This window comes from Ursus maritimus, unplaced genomic scaffold (assembly GCF_017311325.1).
Source record: "Ursus maritimus isolate PB19 unplaced genomic scaffold, ASM1731132v1 scaffold_6, whole genome shotgun sequence".
Classification (NCBI taxonomy): domain Eukaryota; kingdom Metazoa; phylum Chordata; class Mammalia; order Carnivora; family Ursidae; genus Ursus; species Ursus maritimus.
The window spans coordinates 39929393-39947627 of NW_024426774.1; positions in this window are offsets into that span (position 1 = coordinate 39929393).

The following is an 18235-nucleotide window of genomic DNA, read 5'->3' on the forward strand; positions in this document are numbered from 1 at the left end:
ATAAATTTAAATGTTGAACTTTAATCAAAATTATAATTATATTAAATTAACTTGATGGATTCATTTACTTAAAGCATTAATGAGCCTTTATCATCTGTCAATGGGTTCAGAAACATGTGTCCTCCTTTGAACCTTTAAGAACAGCTTTGAGAAGAAATAAGGAAGAAATTGTCACCGACAGAAATGATAGAGTGCTCAGCCAGGTTGTGGGCAGAGGTCTAGGAAATAAGAGGGATGAATCAGAATTTCTTCCCTCTTTAGTGCCAGTTTTGAAAACCAGAAATCTCAGGGGTTATATGGTAACATTGCAAGGGGTTATGACTGGATAGAGCAGGAAATCAGAACTCAATTCAGGCTCAAACTGTAGTGCAAATTGTTTTTTCCTTTCCTTTTCTTTTTCTTTTCTTTTTTTTTTGGTTGGCTCCCATCTGTAAAATGGGGACGATCATTTCCATCCTCATAACTAGAATTTTAGGTGCCTCCATGCAAGACAGCAAGCTAATTACTTTACCTGGATATTAATTTAATCTTTACACTGATTCTATGAGGTAAGTTGGTGGTGTTATTATTCCCACATATGAATATGTAATTGAGGCATAGGCAGTTTGATTCTAGGGACCAACTGGCTGATAATAATCACCCCAGAGGGACATTGTGAAGATACACACATAATACTTAGGAAAACAAGTGTTCCTGGCATGGAGTTGAAGCTTGATGGACGTTAGGCTGGGCTTATGTTCTGAGACTGGGCTTTATAAATGGAAATAGAAACCAAAGCTAAGTCAAGTGAGAAGGAACAGTAGACTCCTAGCTCAGATAGACAGAATAAAACTGCTCAACCTATGAGATAATATAGTTGACACCTGCCTGGTTGGCCTTCTTTGAAGATTTGCCAGAGTTCTCTACTTGCATTTTTGATGGAAACATGCACTGTATTGGGCATATAGCAAATGTCTAGTACACGTTTGTTAAATTAACACACTTTGGGGCCCCTTACTCATCTCCAAACATGATAAGCATGACTTTATTACTGCAGTACCACTGGTCTGAGCTAGCAGCAGTGTTTTTATGAATTGAAGGAGAGTTCCAGTTCTACTAAGTAGTTGTAGAGTTATTCCAGTGATATTTGGAACTATAAATATACTACCTGTCTTCTTTGTACAATTAACATTAGTGCATATTTTTTCCTTTGTATTATTTTATTTGTCCTTTACAGAAGCCCCTGGAGTAATCATTGAGTTCACTCATTTTATTGATAAGAAAACTCAGATATCAAAATGGTACATAACTACCCCATGCCATAGAACAAATAAGATTTGAAGTGTAGATTTATACCCAGGTTTTCTACTTTGAGGGCATTTTATCCTTGTCCAAAGGCAATTTTGTGGCTATGTCTGGAAGTTTCCCAATGTTGGAGATGAAAAAAATTTTTTTATTAAAGTTGCAATACACATACAAGACATGGGCCAATATATATTACATTTTATACATACTATATGTAACATATATATTACATATATTTAACTGCATCTTATTAATCCCTGGAGTGGCTTCTGTATGTTGTTGTTGAGTTATGCAATTATTTCTTATCCTATTAACCTCTTTTTATATTCTTCCTGATCTCATTTACTATCAGAAATTATTTACTCATTATTCAATTATCTGTCTCCCTTCCCCCATTACACCCTCATCATGCAAAAAAGTAAGTTTTAAGTAAGCAAGATCCTGCCTATTTTGTTCACTGCTGAGTCTACACATAGGAAGCAACTCCGAGCATATTTTAGGAGGTTAAAAGTATTACTGCATGAATGAATAAGTGTCTTAATATTGCTGAGAAAAGTACAGAGAATAATTCTCTCATGGTCAAAGGAATGAGGGGAGGCTGAAGACAGATGAAAACGACTTGCCCTGCTCAGTTCAAAAGGATGGACTTTGACCACATATACAAATAATCCAGAATATCCATTGGAAATCAAGATTAAGAACCTAATTCAACAAATCACAGAACATTAAATCTGGGAAAAGGCTTGCTTGAAGTTTAGGGCTGAGTTTAATAGGAATATCAGGCAATGGCTTTATAAAACTCATTTTTCAAAGAGGCACTAACAGGCTGAAAATATGAAAAGATGCAAAACGAGTGCAACCAATTATAAATTGTTCATTAAAGCTGGACCCTGGAGGATTGCTACTTCGTGTCACTTCTCTTACTTCAGTTTCATCTAATTTGCATACGTGAAGGAGTGAGAATTATATTTTTAAGCACATATTATCAAATCTATTCTATGAATTCAAATTAACTCAAAGGAGGCTCCTCTCACAACTGCAATTTCCAGATAATTTGGCCCCTATTCAGATCATGCAGATCAAGTTAACTTTGTAACTGCCCAAAATGAACACATCAACCACAATTTCCCTATCTTTATAATAAACAGGTAATCTGTTAAAATTAATGAAAAAGACACAATAGAACATAAATGCCCTGCATCTCAGCTGCAGCAGGATAACGATGCAGGCCCCGCATCTCTCTTTTTTAAAAAAAAATTACAGCACTGCCTCCTTGGAATCCAACATTTGCCAGCCAGAGCACAAAGAGGGACAGAATCGGAGATGGGCTCTTTGGTAGCCAATTGTGCAGGTCCAATTTTCCGTTTCCTTCTAGCTTGCAAAGAGAACTTAGGTAAGGGCTTGATGACATTAGCAAAGATGGGAGAAAATTCTGGGACTGTTTGTAGCAGCCACCTTGGATGTACTGACAGAAGAGAAACAAGTGGAAGACATAGTAAATAAAATACAATTATGGGCTTCTGATGGCCATCTTGTACCTGAAAGTGGGCAACTGAGAAAATTAACCTATAAATTATAAGATTATATATCACGAGATGACAATTTCATAGGTGGTCATAAATATATCATCAAAACTGAATCATTTCTCTCAGTCAGAAGGGGTATCATTAATAATCACTTTGGGGAGTGCTGGGGTGGCTCAGTTGGTTGAGTGTCTGGCTCTTGGTTTTAGCTCAGGTCTTCATTTCGGGGGTATGGGATGGAACCCCCAGTGCTGTGGGGCTCCCAGCTCAGCAGGAAGTCTGCTTGAGATTCTCACACTCTGCCCCTCCCCTTGCTTGCATTCACTCTCTCTCTCTCCAAAAAAAGGGAAAAAAAATTACTTTGGAACTACAAGAACAGAAATCCACTTCTATGTCTGCTGGCAGTATGAACTTGCTTGCTAGAGTGAAGGACACCATGCATGCTAGGCTGGGACCACTGATCAGAGAAGAGAAAAACCAAGAGTCTTATGTAATTGTTGATATGATTTTTGTAGGTATTATTTTCTGATACTTATATGGGATCACTAATCTTATAGAAATATATATATATTTGGGGATTAGAATAAGGTTTACAGTTTCTTCTGGACTAGGCTGGGTGTACAAAGCATGACTAGTTATGCAGTTTTTATTTCATTGATTCACTGGAAGAGAGAAGAGCTTGAATGTTCAGTAAGTCTAATTCTGGCAGCTAGGCTATTTTCAGATGGAAGAGATACTTATTTGTAAGAGATACAAATAAAACATCCATAACAAAAATCAGTATCATATGAGAGTCAATCAAGATGAAAAGTCTTCAGATAACTTCGTAAAATTTTCCTATCTCTTATGTCTTTTGCAGCATAATTCACATTCAAATTTCCTCAGGCAGGTCAAATTTAAATTTTAAACACAAAGTATATAAGTCAACTTCCCCCAGGTCTGTATGACATATGTTAGTTCTTATGTGTCTTGAAAAATGGTACCATGCGGTATTTTGGCACCCAGAAGTCCCATGTAGGGAGGGTATTCAAAATGCCAGAGTCACAGCATTAACTCTGAACTTCTAATTTTCTTTCTAATGTTTGTACAGCAGACATATAAACCTTTTAAATATGAAAAATGATAAAACAAGGAAATAGCTCTACAGAGAGAACAATGTAAGAAGATGTGTCATTTATCAGATTATTCAGGTTAAACAGAGGGACACTCTACCATGAGTTAGAAAAGCCTCAAAAGAGAGAAATTTTTCACATACCTGAACTCAGTCACATTGGTGGCCCCTAACATTATCACCAACCTCACATCCTGGCTATTTATTCATTCATTTATGAAAACAATTTAAATATTGTTAAGAACATCTGTATTCAACAGTGTGCTAGACATTTGAGGATGTTCAAATAAAGGACACATCTTACACCCTCATCATGAGATGGTAAGAAAACAATGACAACGAGAAAGATGGAACTCAGTTTCCTTCTGGCAATGTGAATAAAAAGCAAGGCAAGAGCCAGGGAGTCTATGACAAATTTTATTTCATTTTGTTTCCATGGTTTCTCAGACTGTTCCTCTCACCAACTTTTCTCCTCTCTTCCTGATCTGTTTCATCCAGTAAACATCAAAAGTTTATATAACAGCGAATACTACTGATACCCAGTTTACTGGGCTTCACAACACTAGATAATGGATCTCTAGAAATTTCCCTATAAAGTACATTAATTTTCTTCCTTCCTCTCTTCCTCCCTCCCTCCTTTCCTTCCTCCCTTCCTTCCACTATTTAGATTAAGATTTAGGTTTTGGTTTTGTCAACTGTTTCCTTTGCTGTGCAAAAGCTTTTTATCTTGATGAAGTCCTAATAGTTCTTTTTTGCCTTTGTTTCCCTTGCCTTTGGAGACTCGTCTAGCACGACAGAATGAGAGAAGATATTTGCAAGGGTCTTATCAGATAAAGGGCTAATATCTAAAATCTATAAAGAATTTATTGAACTCAGCACCCAAAGAACAAATAATCCAATCAAGAAATGGGCAGAAGGCATGAGCAGACATTTTTCCAAAGAAGACATACAAATGGCCAACAGACACATGAAAAAATGCTCAACATCACTCGGCATCAGGGAAATAAAAATCAAAACCACAATGAGATACCAACTCACACCAGTCAAAATGGCTAAAATTAACAAGTTAGTTAATGACAGATGCTGGCGAGGATGTGGAGAAAGAGGAACCCCCTTAAACTGTTGGGAATGCAAGCTGGTACAGCCACTCTGGAAAACAGTATGAAGGTTCCTCCAAAAGTTGAAAATAGAGCTGCCCTATGACCTAGCAATTGCACTACCAGGTATTTCCCCCGAAGATACAAATGTAGTGATCCAAAGGGGCATGTGCACCCCAGTGTTTATAGCAGCAACGTCCACAATAGCCAAACTACGGAAAGATGTCCACCGATAGATGAATGAATAAAGAAGAAGTGGTATATATGTACAATGGAATACTACTCAGTCGTCAAAAAATGAAATCTTGCCATTTGCAACAACGTGGATGGGACTAGAGGGTATAATGCTAAGCAAAATAAGTCACTCAGAAAAGACAATTTTCATATAATCTCACTTATATGTGGAATTTAAAAAATAAAACAGAGGATCATAGGGGAAGGAAGGGAAAAATAAAACAAGACAAAATCAGAAAGGGATACAAACTATAAGACACTCTTAATCATAGGAAACAAACTGAGGGTTGCTGGAGGGTGGGGGTAGGGGAACGGGGTAACTGGGTGATGTACGTTAAGGAGGGCACATGATGTAATGAGCACTGGGTGTTATAGAAGACTGATGAATCACTGAACTCTACCTCTGAAACTAATAATATACTACATGTTAATTATTTGGATTCAAATAAAAAAATAGTAAACAGAAAAACAAACAAACAAGAATACCTTTATAATGCAATTAAATGCATGTAAAAGGCTTTATGGGATTGAGAAACTGGGCAGGGTTGTGTTTTAAGGAAGGTGAGAGAATAGAAGAGTAAAGGAAGCTAGGGGCAAGAGGCCTAACCAGAAGATGCTTCTTTGGGCGGCAATCTTCAGTGGAGTCTTAAGGAAATGGTCTTCTGGGAGTGGGAGAAGATTACGGATCAGGAAGAGAGTTCAAGAAAGTAAGCCAAGATCACTGAATTGGAAGAGCCTACCGTAGGGTAAATGGTTTACCAGTAATACTTTTACTCTCTAAATATTGAAGGATAGATAGTATTAAAATAGTTTTGCAGCTAGTAAAAATCATTAAACTGAAGTGTAGTTAATTGTCCAAGTTCACACTGTGGTAAGTGATGGAAGTAGCAGTCAAACCCAGCTCTCTGCAAAGCTTTGTTCAGCTTGTAACCAGCCATGCTCATGTTCAATATGCTATACGTAGGGCTTCTAGCACCTTGGTCATTCTGTGTTTTTGTGCTTTGGTTCAACCACTGGTAGTATCTACACCTATCTTCTTTTTGTGTTTATTCTCCATAGAACTAGAAGGTTCTCTCAGAGTACACATTCAGAGAGTAATCAATACACCGGACTTGGCATATTTGAGCCCTGCCTTGAGGACTTACAGGCCTAAGTAGATCAAATGTTTGAATAATATAGCACTCTTACTTTAAGTTCCCCAATTCTGAGTTATCTTACAATTCTAAGATACTGTTTCATTTGGTAAGTTTTTGATAAATATAATTTCTTTTACCCAATTCTGATGGAATTAATTGACTCTCGTGTGAACTACGTACATACATGTATTGTTGAATATATTGTTCTTCTTTTGCATTTGATTTTCCTTATAAAGGTCGAAGATTCTTCTGGAAAATATCTGTGTTTCTACAAGAGTTCCCAAAGGGCATTTCTGTGGAGTGACACCACTGCCACTCCTAGTGGGCCTTGAAGCAAATATCAGGATGAAGATACCAAGTAGCCTACCACCAAAAGACTGTTTTTTATTAAATCAGAGTAAAAAGGAAAGGTGATTGCATTTATTTTATGTCTCACTTGGAAAAAGTGTTTTAAAAAATTACCAATTTTTTGACTGTTTTCTATACAATTTTAATTTTAATCTATGATATACATTTACATACTAGCATTAGTGTATTAGCAGTTACTTGGGTTTGAATTATATTTCTGATAGCATCTCACTATGTGGGTTTACGAAAAACATTTAATTCCTTTTATCTTCAGTCTCCTTGTATATAAAATATGTATAATCATCCTACTTTTAAAGTAATAAATTTAAAATGTCTCATAGTGTCTGGAAGGAAAGAAATTAGGAGTAAATTGGCTGTTAGTATTTCCATAGTTCTAGAACCTAGTAATTGTGCCTGGCACATGCTGAAGTAAAATAAAAATGTCTGAATTGCACATACACGTAAGGATCAAATAAAAGAAGATGTATTTAGTATAACAAAATATGAAAAGTTAAGGAATTAGAGTCATTTTCAACTTACTTCGCCTTTGTTTTTTTCTCACCTATCATCTGGAATCTCATGATATTTGCCAAATCCATGTTCAGGCTCCTCCTGATTCCAGAGACTGTGAACAAAAATGGCAAGTAAATAATTCCATTGAAAATTTGTAATGCTATTTTATAAAGCTGGACCACAGGATGACATATTAATGGATTACAAGTCTAAAGAAAGGACTTAGTGGACTTTTTCACCCATGCTTCCAAACACCAGTCTAACGGAATTCACTCTCCACCATCACGTTATTTATTCTGTCTTCCTTCACATAGCTTGAGAAAAAGATATGAAGTATGAAAAAGTGCTGGAGTCATGCTATGCACATCTCATACTTTTATTAATTATTAGTAAAGGATGCATAAGAATAATTTTGAACCATCAGGAAGCAAGTGAGCAAGGGGAGCAATAAACCTACTTAAAGTTGATGTTTTATTTAATGAGGGCCCCTTGGGTTAATACTAGAAGCAAGTCATGTCTTTCTGCAAAGATTAATCTCATCCAACAGGTTACTCAGGTGTTAACCCAGTTGGAAGGAGTTTGGGAACTCTAATAATCCTAGGACTGAAGAATGAAGAGGGATGCTGATAAACTTTGCAATTGGTAATAAGTAGGAATACATAATGGTAACAATGTTTACACCTCCAGCTCTTTGCTTCTACAAATATTCAGGTAAAGTATGTTGAGGAATTACCCAGAATTAACTTAAGTCCAAAGTTCAGAGAAAAGGAAGTATTAAAAAGCCATAACAGTATAGGACTGGCATAAAAAAACAGACATATAGATCAATGGAACAGAACAGAAAGCCCAGAAATAAATTCAAACATATACAGTCAACTAATTTTTTTTTAAAGACTTTATTTATTTGACAGAGAGAGAAAGAGAGCACAAGCAGATGGAGGGGGAGGGAGGGAGAAGCAAGCAGGCTTCCCATTGAGCAGAGAGCCTGACGTGGTGCTTGATCCCAGGACCTTGGGATCATGACCTGAGCAGAAGGCAGATGCCTAACTGACTGAGCCACCCAGGTGCCCTTACAGTCAACTATGTTTGACAAGTTGCCAAGAATACACACTTGGTAAAGGATAGTTTCTTCAATAAATGGTGCTGGGAAAAATGTAAAAGAATGTAAACTAGACCCCTGTCTTACACTACTCACAAAAATTAACTTGAAATGGATTTAACACTTTAAGACCTGAAACCATAAAACTCTTAAAAGAAAACATAGGAAAAAACTTCTTGATATTCATCTTGGCAATGAGTTTTTGGGTCCGACACCAAAGGCACAACCAACAAAAGTAAAAATAAACAAATGGAACTACATCAAACTAAATTGTTTCTGCACAGCAATGGAAACAATCAACAACATGAAAAGGCAACCTATGGAATGGGAGAAGATATTTGGACATCATATAACAGAAAAGGAGTTAATATCCAAAAATATAAAAGGAACTCTTACAATTCAGTAACAAAAACCAGATAACCCAATTAAAAATGGTCAAGGACCTGAATAGACATTATTCCAAAGAAGACATACAAATGGCCAACAAGATTAGGAAAGATGTTCAATGTTACCAGTCATCAGGAAAATGCAAATCAAAACCGTAATGACATATCACCTCATATCTGTTAAAATGTCCATTATCAAAAAGGAAGAAATAAATGCTGGTAAGAATGCAGAAAACAGGGAACCTCTGTATACAGTTGCCACCAAGGTAAACCAGCATAGCTGTTATGGGAAACAGTATGGAGTTTCCTCAGAAAATTAAAAACAGAACTACCATATGATTCAACAATCCCACTTCTGGATATATATTTAAAGGAGATATAATCATTATCTTGAAGACATATCAGTCTTCACAATAGCCAAGATATGGAAACAAGTGTCTATGGATGGATAAATGGATAAAGAAAATGTGGTATATATTGTACAATGGAATATTATTTGGCCATAAAGAAGAAGGCATCCTATCATGTGTGACAACATGGAGGAAACTGAAGGATATTACACTAAAGGAAATAAGCTAGAAGGAGGAAGACAAATACGATACGCTATCACTTTTATGTGACAACTAAACAACAAACAAACAAACCAACCTCGTAGAAACAGAGCAGAATGGTGGTTGCCACGGGCTGGAAGGTGAGATAAATGGGGAAAAATTAGTCAAAGGGTACAAACTTCCAGTGAGAAGATGATTAAGTTCTGGGGACCTAATGTACAATTAATAATACTGTGTTGTACACTTGATATCTGCTAAGAGAGTAGATCGTAAGTGTTCTCATCTCCTACACACAAAGGTAACTATGTGAGGTGATGGTTGTGTGAATTAACTTGATTGTGGTAAATATTTCACAATATACATATAAAGTTTTTATGTTGTATACTATAAGTATATTGCAATTTTATCTGCCAATTATATCTCAGTAAAACTGGGAAAGAAAAAATTAAAAAATTCATAAAACACATGATCTTTCATTTTCTACTGAAATATTAGCACATACACATACTAAGAATGTCAAAGCAGGAAAAAATTCATGTAATAAAAATCAGACATCTTTCACACCAATATTATAAAATTATATAACAAATTTCCACATAAACTATATTTACATATGTATTATAAATAAACATATGTAAAGAGATACAGATATCTAGATACATATATAGAGAGATACAGAGATAAAAATAAATACACATATGTAGAGAGATACAGATATCTAGGTACTCTAGAGAGACAACTTTTATGTATTATGTATAACTTTATACAACTTAAATATAAAATTTGGCTTTGTCTATTTAGCATTACATTTCATAAATGTATCAGAATGTACTTAACTATAATCAGGTCGGTACACATTTGGGTGTCTCTCATGCTTTTCCTAAATTATATTGGCTTCTTTTTAATGCTGATTATCTAATCTTTATTGTTCTCTGAACAGGATGGACATAATATTCTCTAGATGACAATTTATACTTTAGAATCTAGTGACTGATGAGATCTATGTAATATCAAAGTTAATTATAAAGTTCGGCTTTGGAGAGAAAGGTGCATGTGTATGTGTGTGCATTGTTCATTTACAAAACTGCATTGTTTGAATCTTACAGCATACACATCAGCTCTGCCTTAAAACTCTATCCCAGAAATCAGTCTTTTCATACTGGTTGTCCATTACATGGTGAATCAAGTATTGGTCATGCTCTTTCAGTGTCGTTCTTACAGGGAATTTGATACCCAAAATATTTTACTGAAATGAATATTTTTTATCAAAATAATTGACATCCAAATGAATTATTCTGTCACAAAAAAATATAACAGAAACATTAAATAAGCTCCAGTTCACAGTTATTTTCTAGGGTTGGAACAGACAACAAAGAGATAAAAATATTTGTAATTTGATATCAAACAACTTACAGTGTTTTGGAATGATCAGTTCTACAAACACAGAATTAAAATCAAACAGAATTAAACTACAGGTATCCACCAATTATGAGAGAAGCAGCCATCATCTCATTTGTCACTATAATTTGTTCAGCTAATCCAATAGCCTGGATTTGTGTTCATTTCATTTTGGTTCTACTCAGGTGATCTCTACTCTGACAGGTGCACAAATATAACCCAATTTATTGAGTCCAGTATTACGTCAACAGTAATAAAAGTAGGAGGAGGTATCTACCTACCACAATCCTAGAAATAGTTAAAGCCTTATTGGTGAAAAGGGTAGACAAAACAGACAATACAAAACATATATAATTAGCTGATAAGTAATGTAAAAGGTCAAATAATAAAAATTATAGAGGGAAAAGCAGCAAAATGCAGACTGAAGAAAGTGAGAGTGAATGTGAGTGTGACAAATGAGAATTATGTACACACTGATGTTCAGAACACGAAGCACTCTCCTCCCCCCTTCTCTTCCCTACACACAACAGGGAGAAAGCTAATTTGATTATTCCAACTTACAGATTTTGGGACCACATGTAAGATACATGTATGCTGGGGCCACACGTATCAATTTGTGTGTTGGGGAAGTAACATCTAAGTTTCCATTTGTATCTACGAAAAAGGAGCATAAACTGAACAGAGGCTCCTTAAGGCCTTGGTGTTTTTATATCCTTCTGTTTTTGTTTTTGTTTTTTTGCTCTCCTTTGTTTTGAATCACATTTGTGTGTGTGTGTGTGTGTGTGCGTGTGCGCGCGCACACACACACACACACACACTTCATCACTTTTTAGTGCTCCTATTATTTGAGTCGGGCAGAGGGGGATTAGAGCTCAATGTCTGGGCTTGGGCTGAGGGAAAAGGAGAGGTCTATTGCCTTTTTTGCAGTTTGAGTCTACCCAGCTTTACCAAAAGTATTTGTAAAGGCCTTCACCAAATAATAAAAATTGGCATTTTGTTTGTTATTGGCTGCTCTCGGTCTACTTAACTTCCTCGATATCCTCTTAGAGGAAACTGACTGAGGTCAAGCTAGTTCAGTTAGTCCTTATCCCCTTGTCAAACAACATGAAACTCTGTAAATGTCCATAACATTGACCTTCTGTTCACATTTCCTGATGGTTGGCTAGGTGACCGAAGGCCAGTATGTCGGGGTAAGTGAAGATGCTTATTCTTACTGTCTCCCTCCTTTTCCTCCGGCACAGGGCATTTCGTTCGCATGGCTTTTCTGTGCACTGCAGTGGTAAGATCTAATCCTTAAGATCCATACTGGTGAAACAGACAGGCTGGGATAAGGCAGTGAGAGTGAGAAGGACCATTATAAACAGATTCAACATTGCAACATCAGAGAAAGAAGAGATATGCTGGAGTAGGTCTCACTAGCATTTGTTAAAATATTGATACAAAATATCATCCTTGGGATAATATAAATATCAGTCCTGAACCTAAAGGATAAATTATTTATGTTGGGTGGGTCCAGTGAGGAAGGACTGACATGTGGGAGAGAAACTCGTACTTAAGAAAAACCTCCTTTGATTCACATAATATACTATATCATGTCATCTAATTAAATGAGTAAATGGCAGTCACCATAGGTATTATTGCCTTTAAGAAATGTATGATACAGGGGCGCCTGGTTGGCTCAGCTGGCTAAGCATCCAACTCTTGATTTTGGCTCAGGTCACGACCTCAAGGCTGTGAGACTGAGACCTGCGGGACGCTCCACACTGGGTATGGAGCTTGCTTAAGATTCTCTTCCTCTTCCTCCCCTCCTTCCCTCTCTCTCTCTCCCTAAAGAAAAAATAAAAGTATGACACACTTATGTAGGAAAATATGACTTCCCAGTAGGTCATTTTCCTAGAACATCCCAACAAGCAATGTTCAACTTAGTTTTCTGAAGTACTGAGAGGACATGAAAAAGATAATGATCTGATTACTATACAGGCTTCAGACAGACATTCAAGAAAGGGTTAACTTAGTGAGTAATGGATATGAGTCTGGGAGAAAAATATAAAGGTATTTTCAAAAAGAAGCTGTTTCCTTTTAAAGAGCCAGATGGTGGGTATGAGGAAATGCTGCTCAAGGAATAGCAAGCAGATTAGCCTAGGGGATAAAGGATTTGTGCGGGGATACTGAGAGAGTTGATTTTAATGGCTAGCTCAGTGGTACTCAAGCTCTTCATAAAATTACACTGTGTGAGCCCCTCCTTAACTCACTGAAGCAAACCCTTTCCAGGCAATTCCGAGTAATAGATATGGTTACAATCATTGATTGATACCTCTGCATTTTATTGGTGACACTGACAAATTAAAGTATCCAGATATGGGAGCCAGTACAGATCCAGTAAGTATCACACCTAGGACTTTACTAACATCTTGGGACATGGAGCCTGTAAAAGATACTGAAGAGGGATTTGTTAATGGCCATGATCTGAAAAAGATTGTCATGTGGGAAGGCATAGGTAGGGTTACTCAAAACCTTAATCCAGGGACAAAAAGTTGAAATAGGCTGCTATTTCTTGATCTAAAAAAATGGATGAACTTTAGTTTCTTGGGCTACAATTGGTTGGAGAATAGCTGACTGAGAAATAGATACTTTAACAAATAGTGCTATTATGAAGCTTGAAAGTAAAGAAAATCAAAAAAATATATTATAAATTAGGGATCTCAAGCAGTTTTAAAACTATGAGATTCTGTGCTCCTTTCCAGCCTTACTGAGGCATAACTGGCATAAGACATTGTGTAAAGTTAAGGTTTGATTTGATGCACAGGTATATTGCAAAGTGATTACCATAGGAGCATCAGCTAAACCTCTATCATGTCACATAACTTCCATTTCTTTTTGGGGTAAGAGTATTTAAGACGTACCCCTTAGCAACTTTCAAGTATACAATATTTCTAACTATAATCACCATACTGTACGATATATCCCCAGAACTTACGTATCTTCTCAGGAGAACTTTGTACCCTTTGACCAACAAATCCTCATTTCCCCAATCACCTGCCCCTTGTAACCACCACTCTATTCTGTTTCTTTGAGTTTGCATTTTGTAGACACGTATAAATGAGATCATACAGTATTTCGCCATTCTCTGTCCTATTTCACACAGCATAATGCCCTTGAGGTCTATCCGTGTGCTTAAGGAAAGGCAGGAATTCCTTCTTCTATACAGCACAATAACATGCCATTGTAGAGATATTTCTCTAACCATTTATCTGTCCGGGAGCACTTTGGCTACTTCCATGTCTGTGGTGAATAATGCTGCAACAAAACGGAAGCTTGCTTTCTGCGCGTGATCCCCAGATGTCTACCAAAACTCCTTCTGGTCCCCGCCCTCCGGAGCATGCCTAGGGAGCAGACACAGAGTGCCGTGGGGTGTGGGTGACGCTTGGGGAACACCGGGAATGGTGCATACCAGTTAGGGGATCCACGGGTGAGGCTTTCCCAGCAGTTTTTGGATGGTTTCCTAATGGCATGTAAAGCCCTTAATGCCTCTAAGACTCTTCAATACTGCTCTCCTTCCAGCCATGGAGCTCCCGATTTGTACTCCGGAGGCCACTGGAGAAACCTGAATCTCCCTGGCAGCATCCCACACAGCTGAGCCAGGCACTCTGTTTCTCCCGCAGGAAAAATCATCGGCTAAGAGGTCTCACTAAGCCAGAAGTTTGGCTCACGTGGGGAGGAGGTGTTGTGGGCAAAGTCAAACTGTTCCTCTAACCTTTTCTAATGCATTAAAGCTCTTTTTTCCCCCTCCAATAGAGTGTTGGAACTTCTCTGGAGACCTCAACTTCCATGAAGGCTCTCTCACTCACGGGTGACTGCACAGGTCTGTGTTCTCCAAGTGCTCCTGGACCTTGGCCCAAAAGGGCTGTGGAACTAGTTCGCAGGCTACTACAAGGTCCACAGCTGGTACTGAGCTGTCTATTACCTGATGCACAGGTGGCCAAGACTCCTGAGTTCACGATTATCCTCATGGACCTTGCCTGGGTTCTTACGCAGTTTTCTCTTTTGCTTACTGACAATTTGCTGAATTTCCTGACTTGTTTCATGCCCTCTTGCAAACGTCTTGAGTCATCTTTTGTTCATTACCTCCATACTCACTTTCACTCATTGATTTCTTCTAGTTGTCCACTTGAGAAACATATGTATATATGGTAGCCAGAGAGGTGAAGAGCAGAAAGGAGGAGGAAGGTGACAGAGACGGAGAGCCAAGCAGAGATTAAAAATTTGGTAGTTAGCAAGGGAAGGGGGTGTGAGCAAAGCCTTGTTCAACACAATTGCCAGATTTTTGTGCACTTCACTACATTTTGGTGGAAACAACTCTTTTCTTGGTTTGAGAAAACCTGGCTTCAAATTTTTTTTCAGCCAATTCCAGCAAATTGCTTGCTATGTGATATTAGAAGAGATTCTCCAATAGTGCTCTGCAGAAGCAGTCCCTCAGGGTGTGTGGAATTGAATATGCCGCAGAAATCCATCTCCTTATCTTACACATCCATGGGCTATGTGAGGGTATTAAGACCTCTGAGTGTTCTTGCAAGAAAGAAATTCAAAACTCTCTTTAGACTAGCACTTCTCAAACTTCTTTGATCACTGATACTTTTTTTTTCATGTAACAACTTTTAACCTGCATATCATATTTTTGTAAACTCAGTAGTAAATCATCGATCTCTCTAAGCCTGTAGAATGGAGATAAAATAATCTTCCTGTCCACATGCAGTGACAATTTAGTAATATAATATGAGGGTTCATTATGAATTGTAATATTGATATAAATAAAATTACTGTTATTGTGTTCATGAATAATTTTTTAAAAATATTACATTTCCTATTCTTTCTTTGCAGAGGCAAAATAGTGAGTTGACAGAGGGTTCAGCCTTTGTCTTAGAGATGAGTAAATAGACCTAAAAAAATCACATGCCTTACCCAAGACCTCCCAGCAGCAGGTAACCAAATTGGAATGACAAACCAGATCTCCTGACCCTTGGAACAGAATACTATTTACTTTTCTGCTCTGCCTCCATATGGTCACACACCGAACCATTCATGCATAGAACTGCAGGTAAGAGGTCTAGAAGAACTGTAAAACTAACTCTGCACAATATTGAAGTGGAGGAAAGTAGGAAAGAATCATTGTTTAAATATCCACACACAGGATATTATAATCAGAGATGAATGTGACATATTTGAAAATGCTTTTTATCCCAAGTAGTCAAAAAGTTCTTAAATGAATGAACTACAGTTATTTGAAAACCTATGTACCTTGATCTAGATAGATGACATGTTTTTACCTAGGTGCCTAGACTACAATACTGGTTCAATTTTTGACACCGAGCTCCAATATCGCTGTTAATACAGAATTCAAATATGTGTTCTACCCATCCTCCATTCTCTATCTTTTTTAAAAATCTTATTTCCTTCTGTTCTATCCTTCCTTTAATCTTCTCATTTTATTTCCTTTATTGCTATGGTCACTTGTGCCGAAGAAGGTCCTACATGAAGAGAGAGTTTCGCTACAAGAGAAATAGAACTGGCAGATGACTCTTCTCTAGTCCTGAACGTGTTTGCAAAGTGATCATTTCAAAGTGACATGAGAGACGCTGAAAGCACAGACAGGAAGATGAGAAAGAGATGCACTGGGGAGGCTAAGAAATGCTGGTGTTTTTGTAAGTCAATGTTTTCGTGGGTTCTCATATCAGTAATGATTTCTGAGATGGAGCAACTAGTCAAAGAAGCTTGAGGGCCCTAGTTCACAGTCATAAGCAGGACAAGGACCAAAGGGCCAGCACTTAAAATACCCGTCCTCATTCTCTGTCTGATATCTTATTTTTCAAATTGGATATTTATCTGTATAAATGGAACACATTATAAAAGAATGCTTTACAAACCAAAAATCAAGGCTTAAAAGTGAAAAGCATTTTATTTTCACTATCATTAGTTACGAAAACATGGTAGTATTTCCAGGTATTTCAATGTTTTGTGAGGAAAGAAGAAAGTGTTTAAAATAAGGATTGCTGTAGAAAATTCCAGAACATTTTGCTAATTCTGTGGACACCAATGTGGCTTCATTAACAACTCTGGTGTGTAAGTCTAAGACTGAAGTATGTGCCTGTACCTAATACATCAGAGATGAATTTTTTAAAAATCATGCCTTAATCGTAAGTAAGATTTCTTTAGCAGCCATATTGAGTACAAAATGGAAAGTACTTTCTACAGGGAATTGAAAAACTGATCCGAAAACCATTTTCAGAAAAGGTACTTGATTCTGGAGTTGATGCTTTTTCCTCTGTCTCCACTTCTTCTTCCCTCTACGGAGACCCCATGGCAGCATCCTACAAGGGCTCATGGGGGTTTCCTGGTGCTGGGGAGGCCAGCTGTTGTGAAATATCAGCAACTACAGATAACTTTATTTAAAGTGCATGTGCATTTCATTTCAGCTTTTTTTTTTATTAAGATTTTATTTATTTATTTGACAGAGATAGAGACAGCCAGCGAGAGAGGGAACACAAGCAGGGGGAGCGGGAGAGGAAGAAGCAGGCTGCCAGCGGAGGAGCCCAATGCAGGGCTCGATCCCAGAACACTGGGATCACGCCTTGAGCCAAAGGCAGACGCTTAACGACTGAGCCACACAGGCGCCCCTCATTTCAGCTTTTAAAAGGTGAAGTTGGGGGTTTAGTCAGTAACTCATTGGCCCAGGAATGTGGTGGGCCAGATTGGGCTAATAAGTTTCTAGAGAATAGTTAATTATTGCAATGATAGTGAATGATAACATTAACAGCCACTGTATTGCCCTAGTGAGCAACTGATACTCTAATGAAAATTATAAGCCAGTATGAGTTTTTAAGATTTTTGGCTGATATTTGTTTCAGAAAGGAGGAAGAGTCTGGGATATTTCTGTGTAGCAAAGCCAAGTAATACAGAACAAGGGTTAATCCCAGGAAGAATGATCTGAGTAGATGAAATAACTTATTTATCTGTCACCTACATGTTCTGCTGGTCATACTCTGAGTTCACAAAAGTACTGATGGACCTTGTGTCGGTTCCTACTTAATTTTCTCTTTTGTTTACTGACAATTTGCTTAATTTCCAGATTTGCTTCATGCCCTCTTGCAAATGCCTTAAATCATCTCTTCACCATTACTTTTTCTACCCCTATACTCTACTGATTCCTTCTGTTTGCCCATTTGAGAAACACGAGAAGAATTTCTCTCTGCTGTCCTACTCTGTGTTGGATCAAAACACAGGCCACTGGGGGCTCCTGAAGGCAGCGGTTAAGCCTCTGCCTTCAGCTCAGGGCGTGATCCTGGCATTACGGGATCGAGCTCCACATCAGGCTCCTCCGCTATGAGCCTGCTTCTTCCTCTCCCACTCCCCCTGCTTGTGTTCCCTCTCTCACTGGCTGTCTCTATCTCTGTCAAATAAATAAATAAAATCTTTAAAAAAAAAAAAAAACACAGGCCGTTGGCATTCTGGAAGGAATCATAAAGTCCTGTGCTAAATACTGGTGCCTGAGTGTAGTATC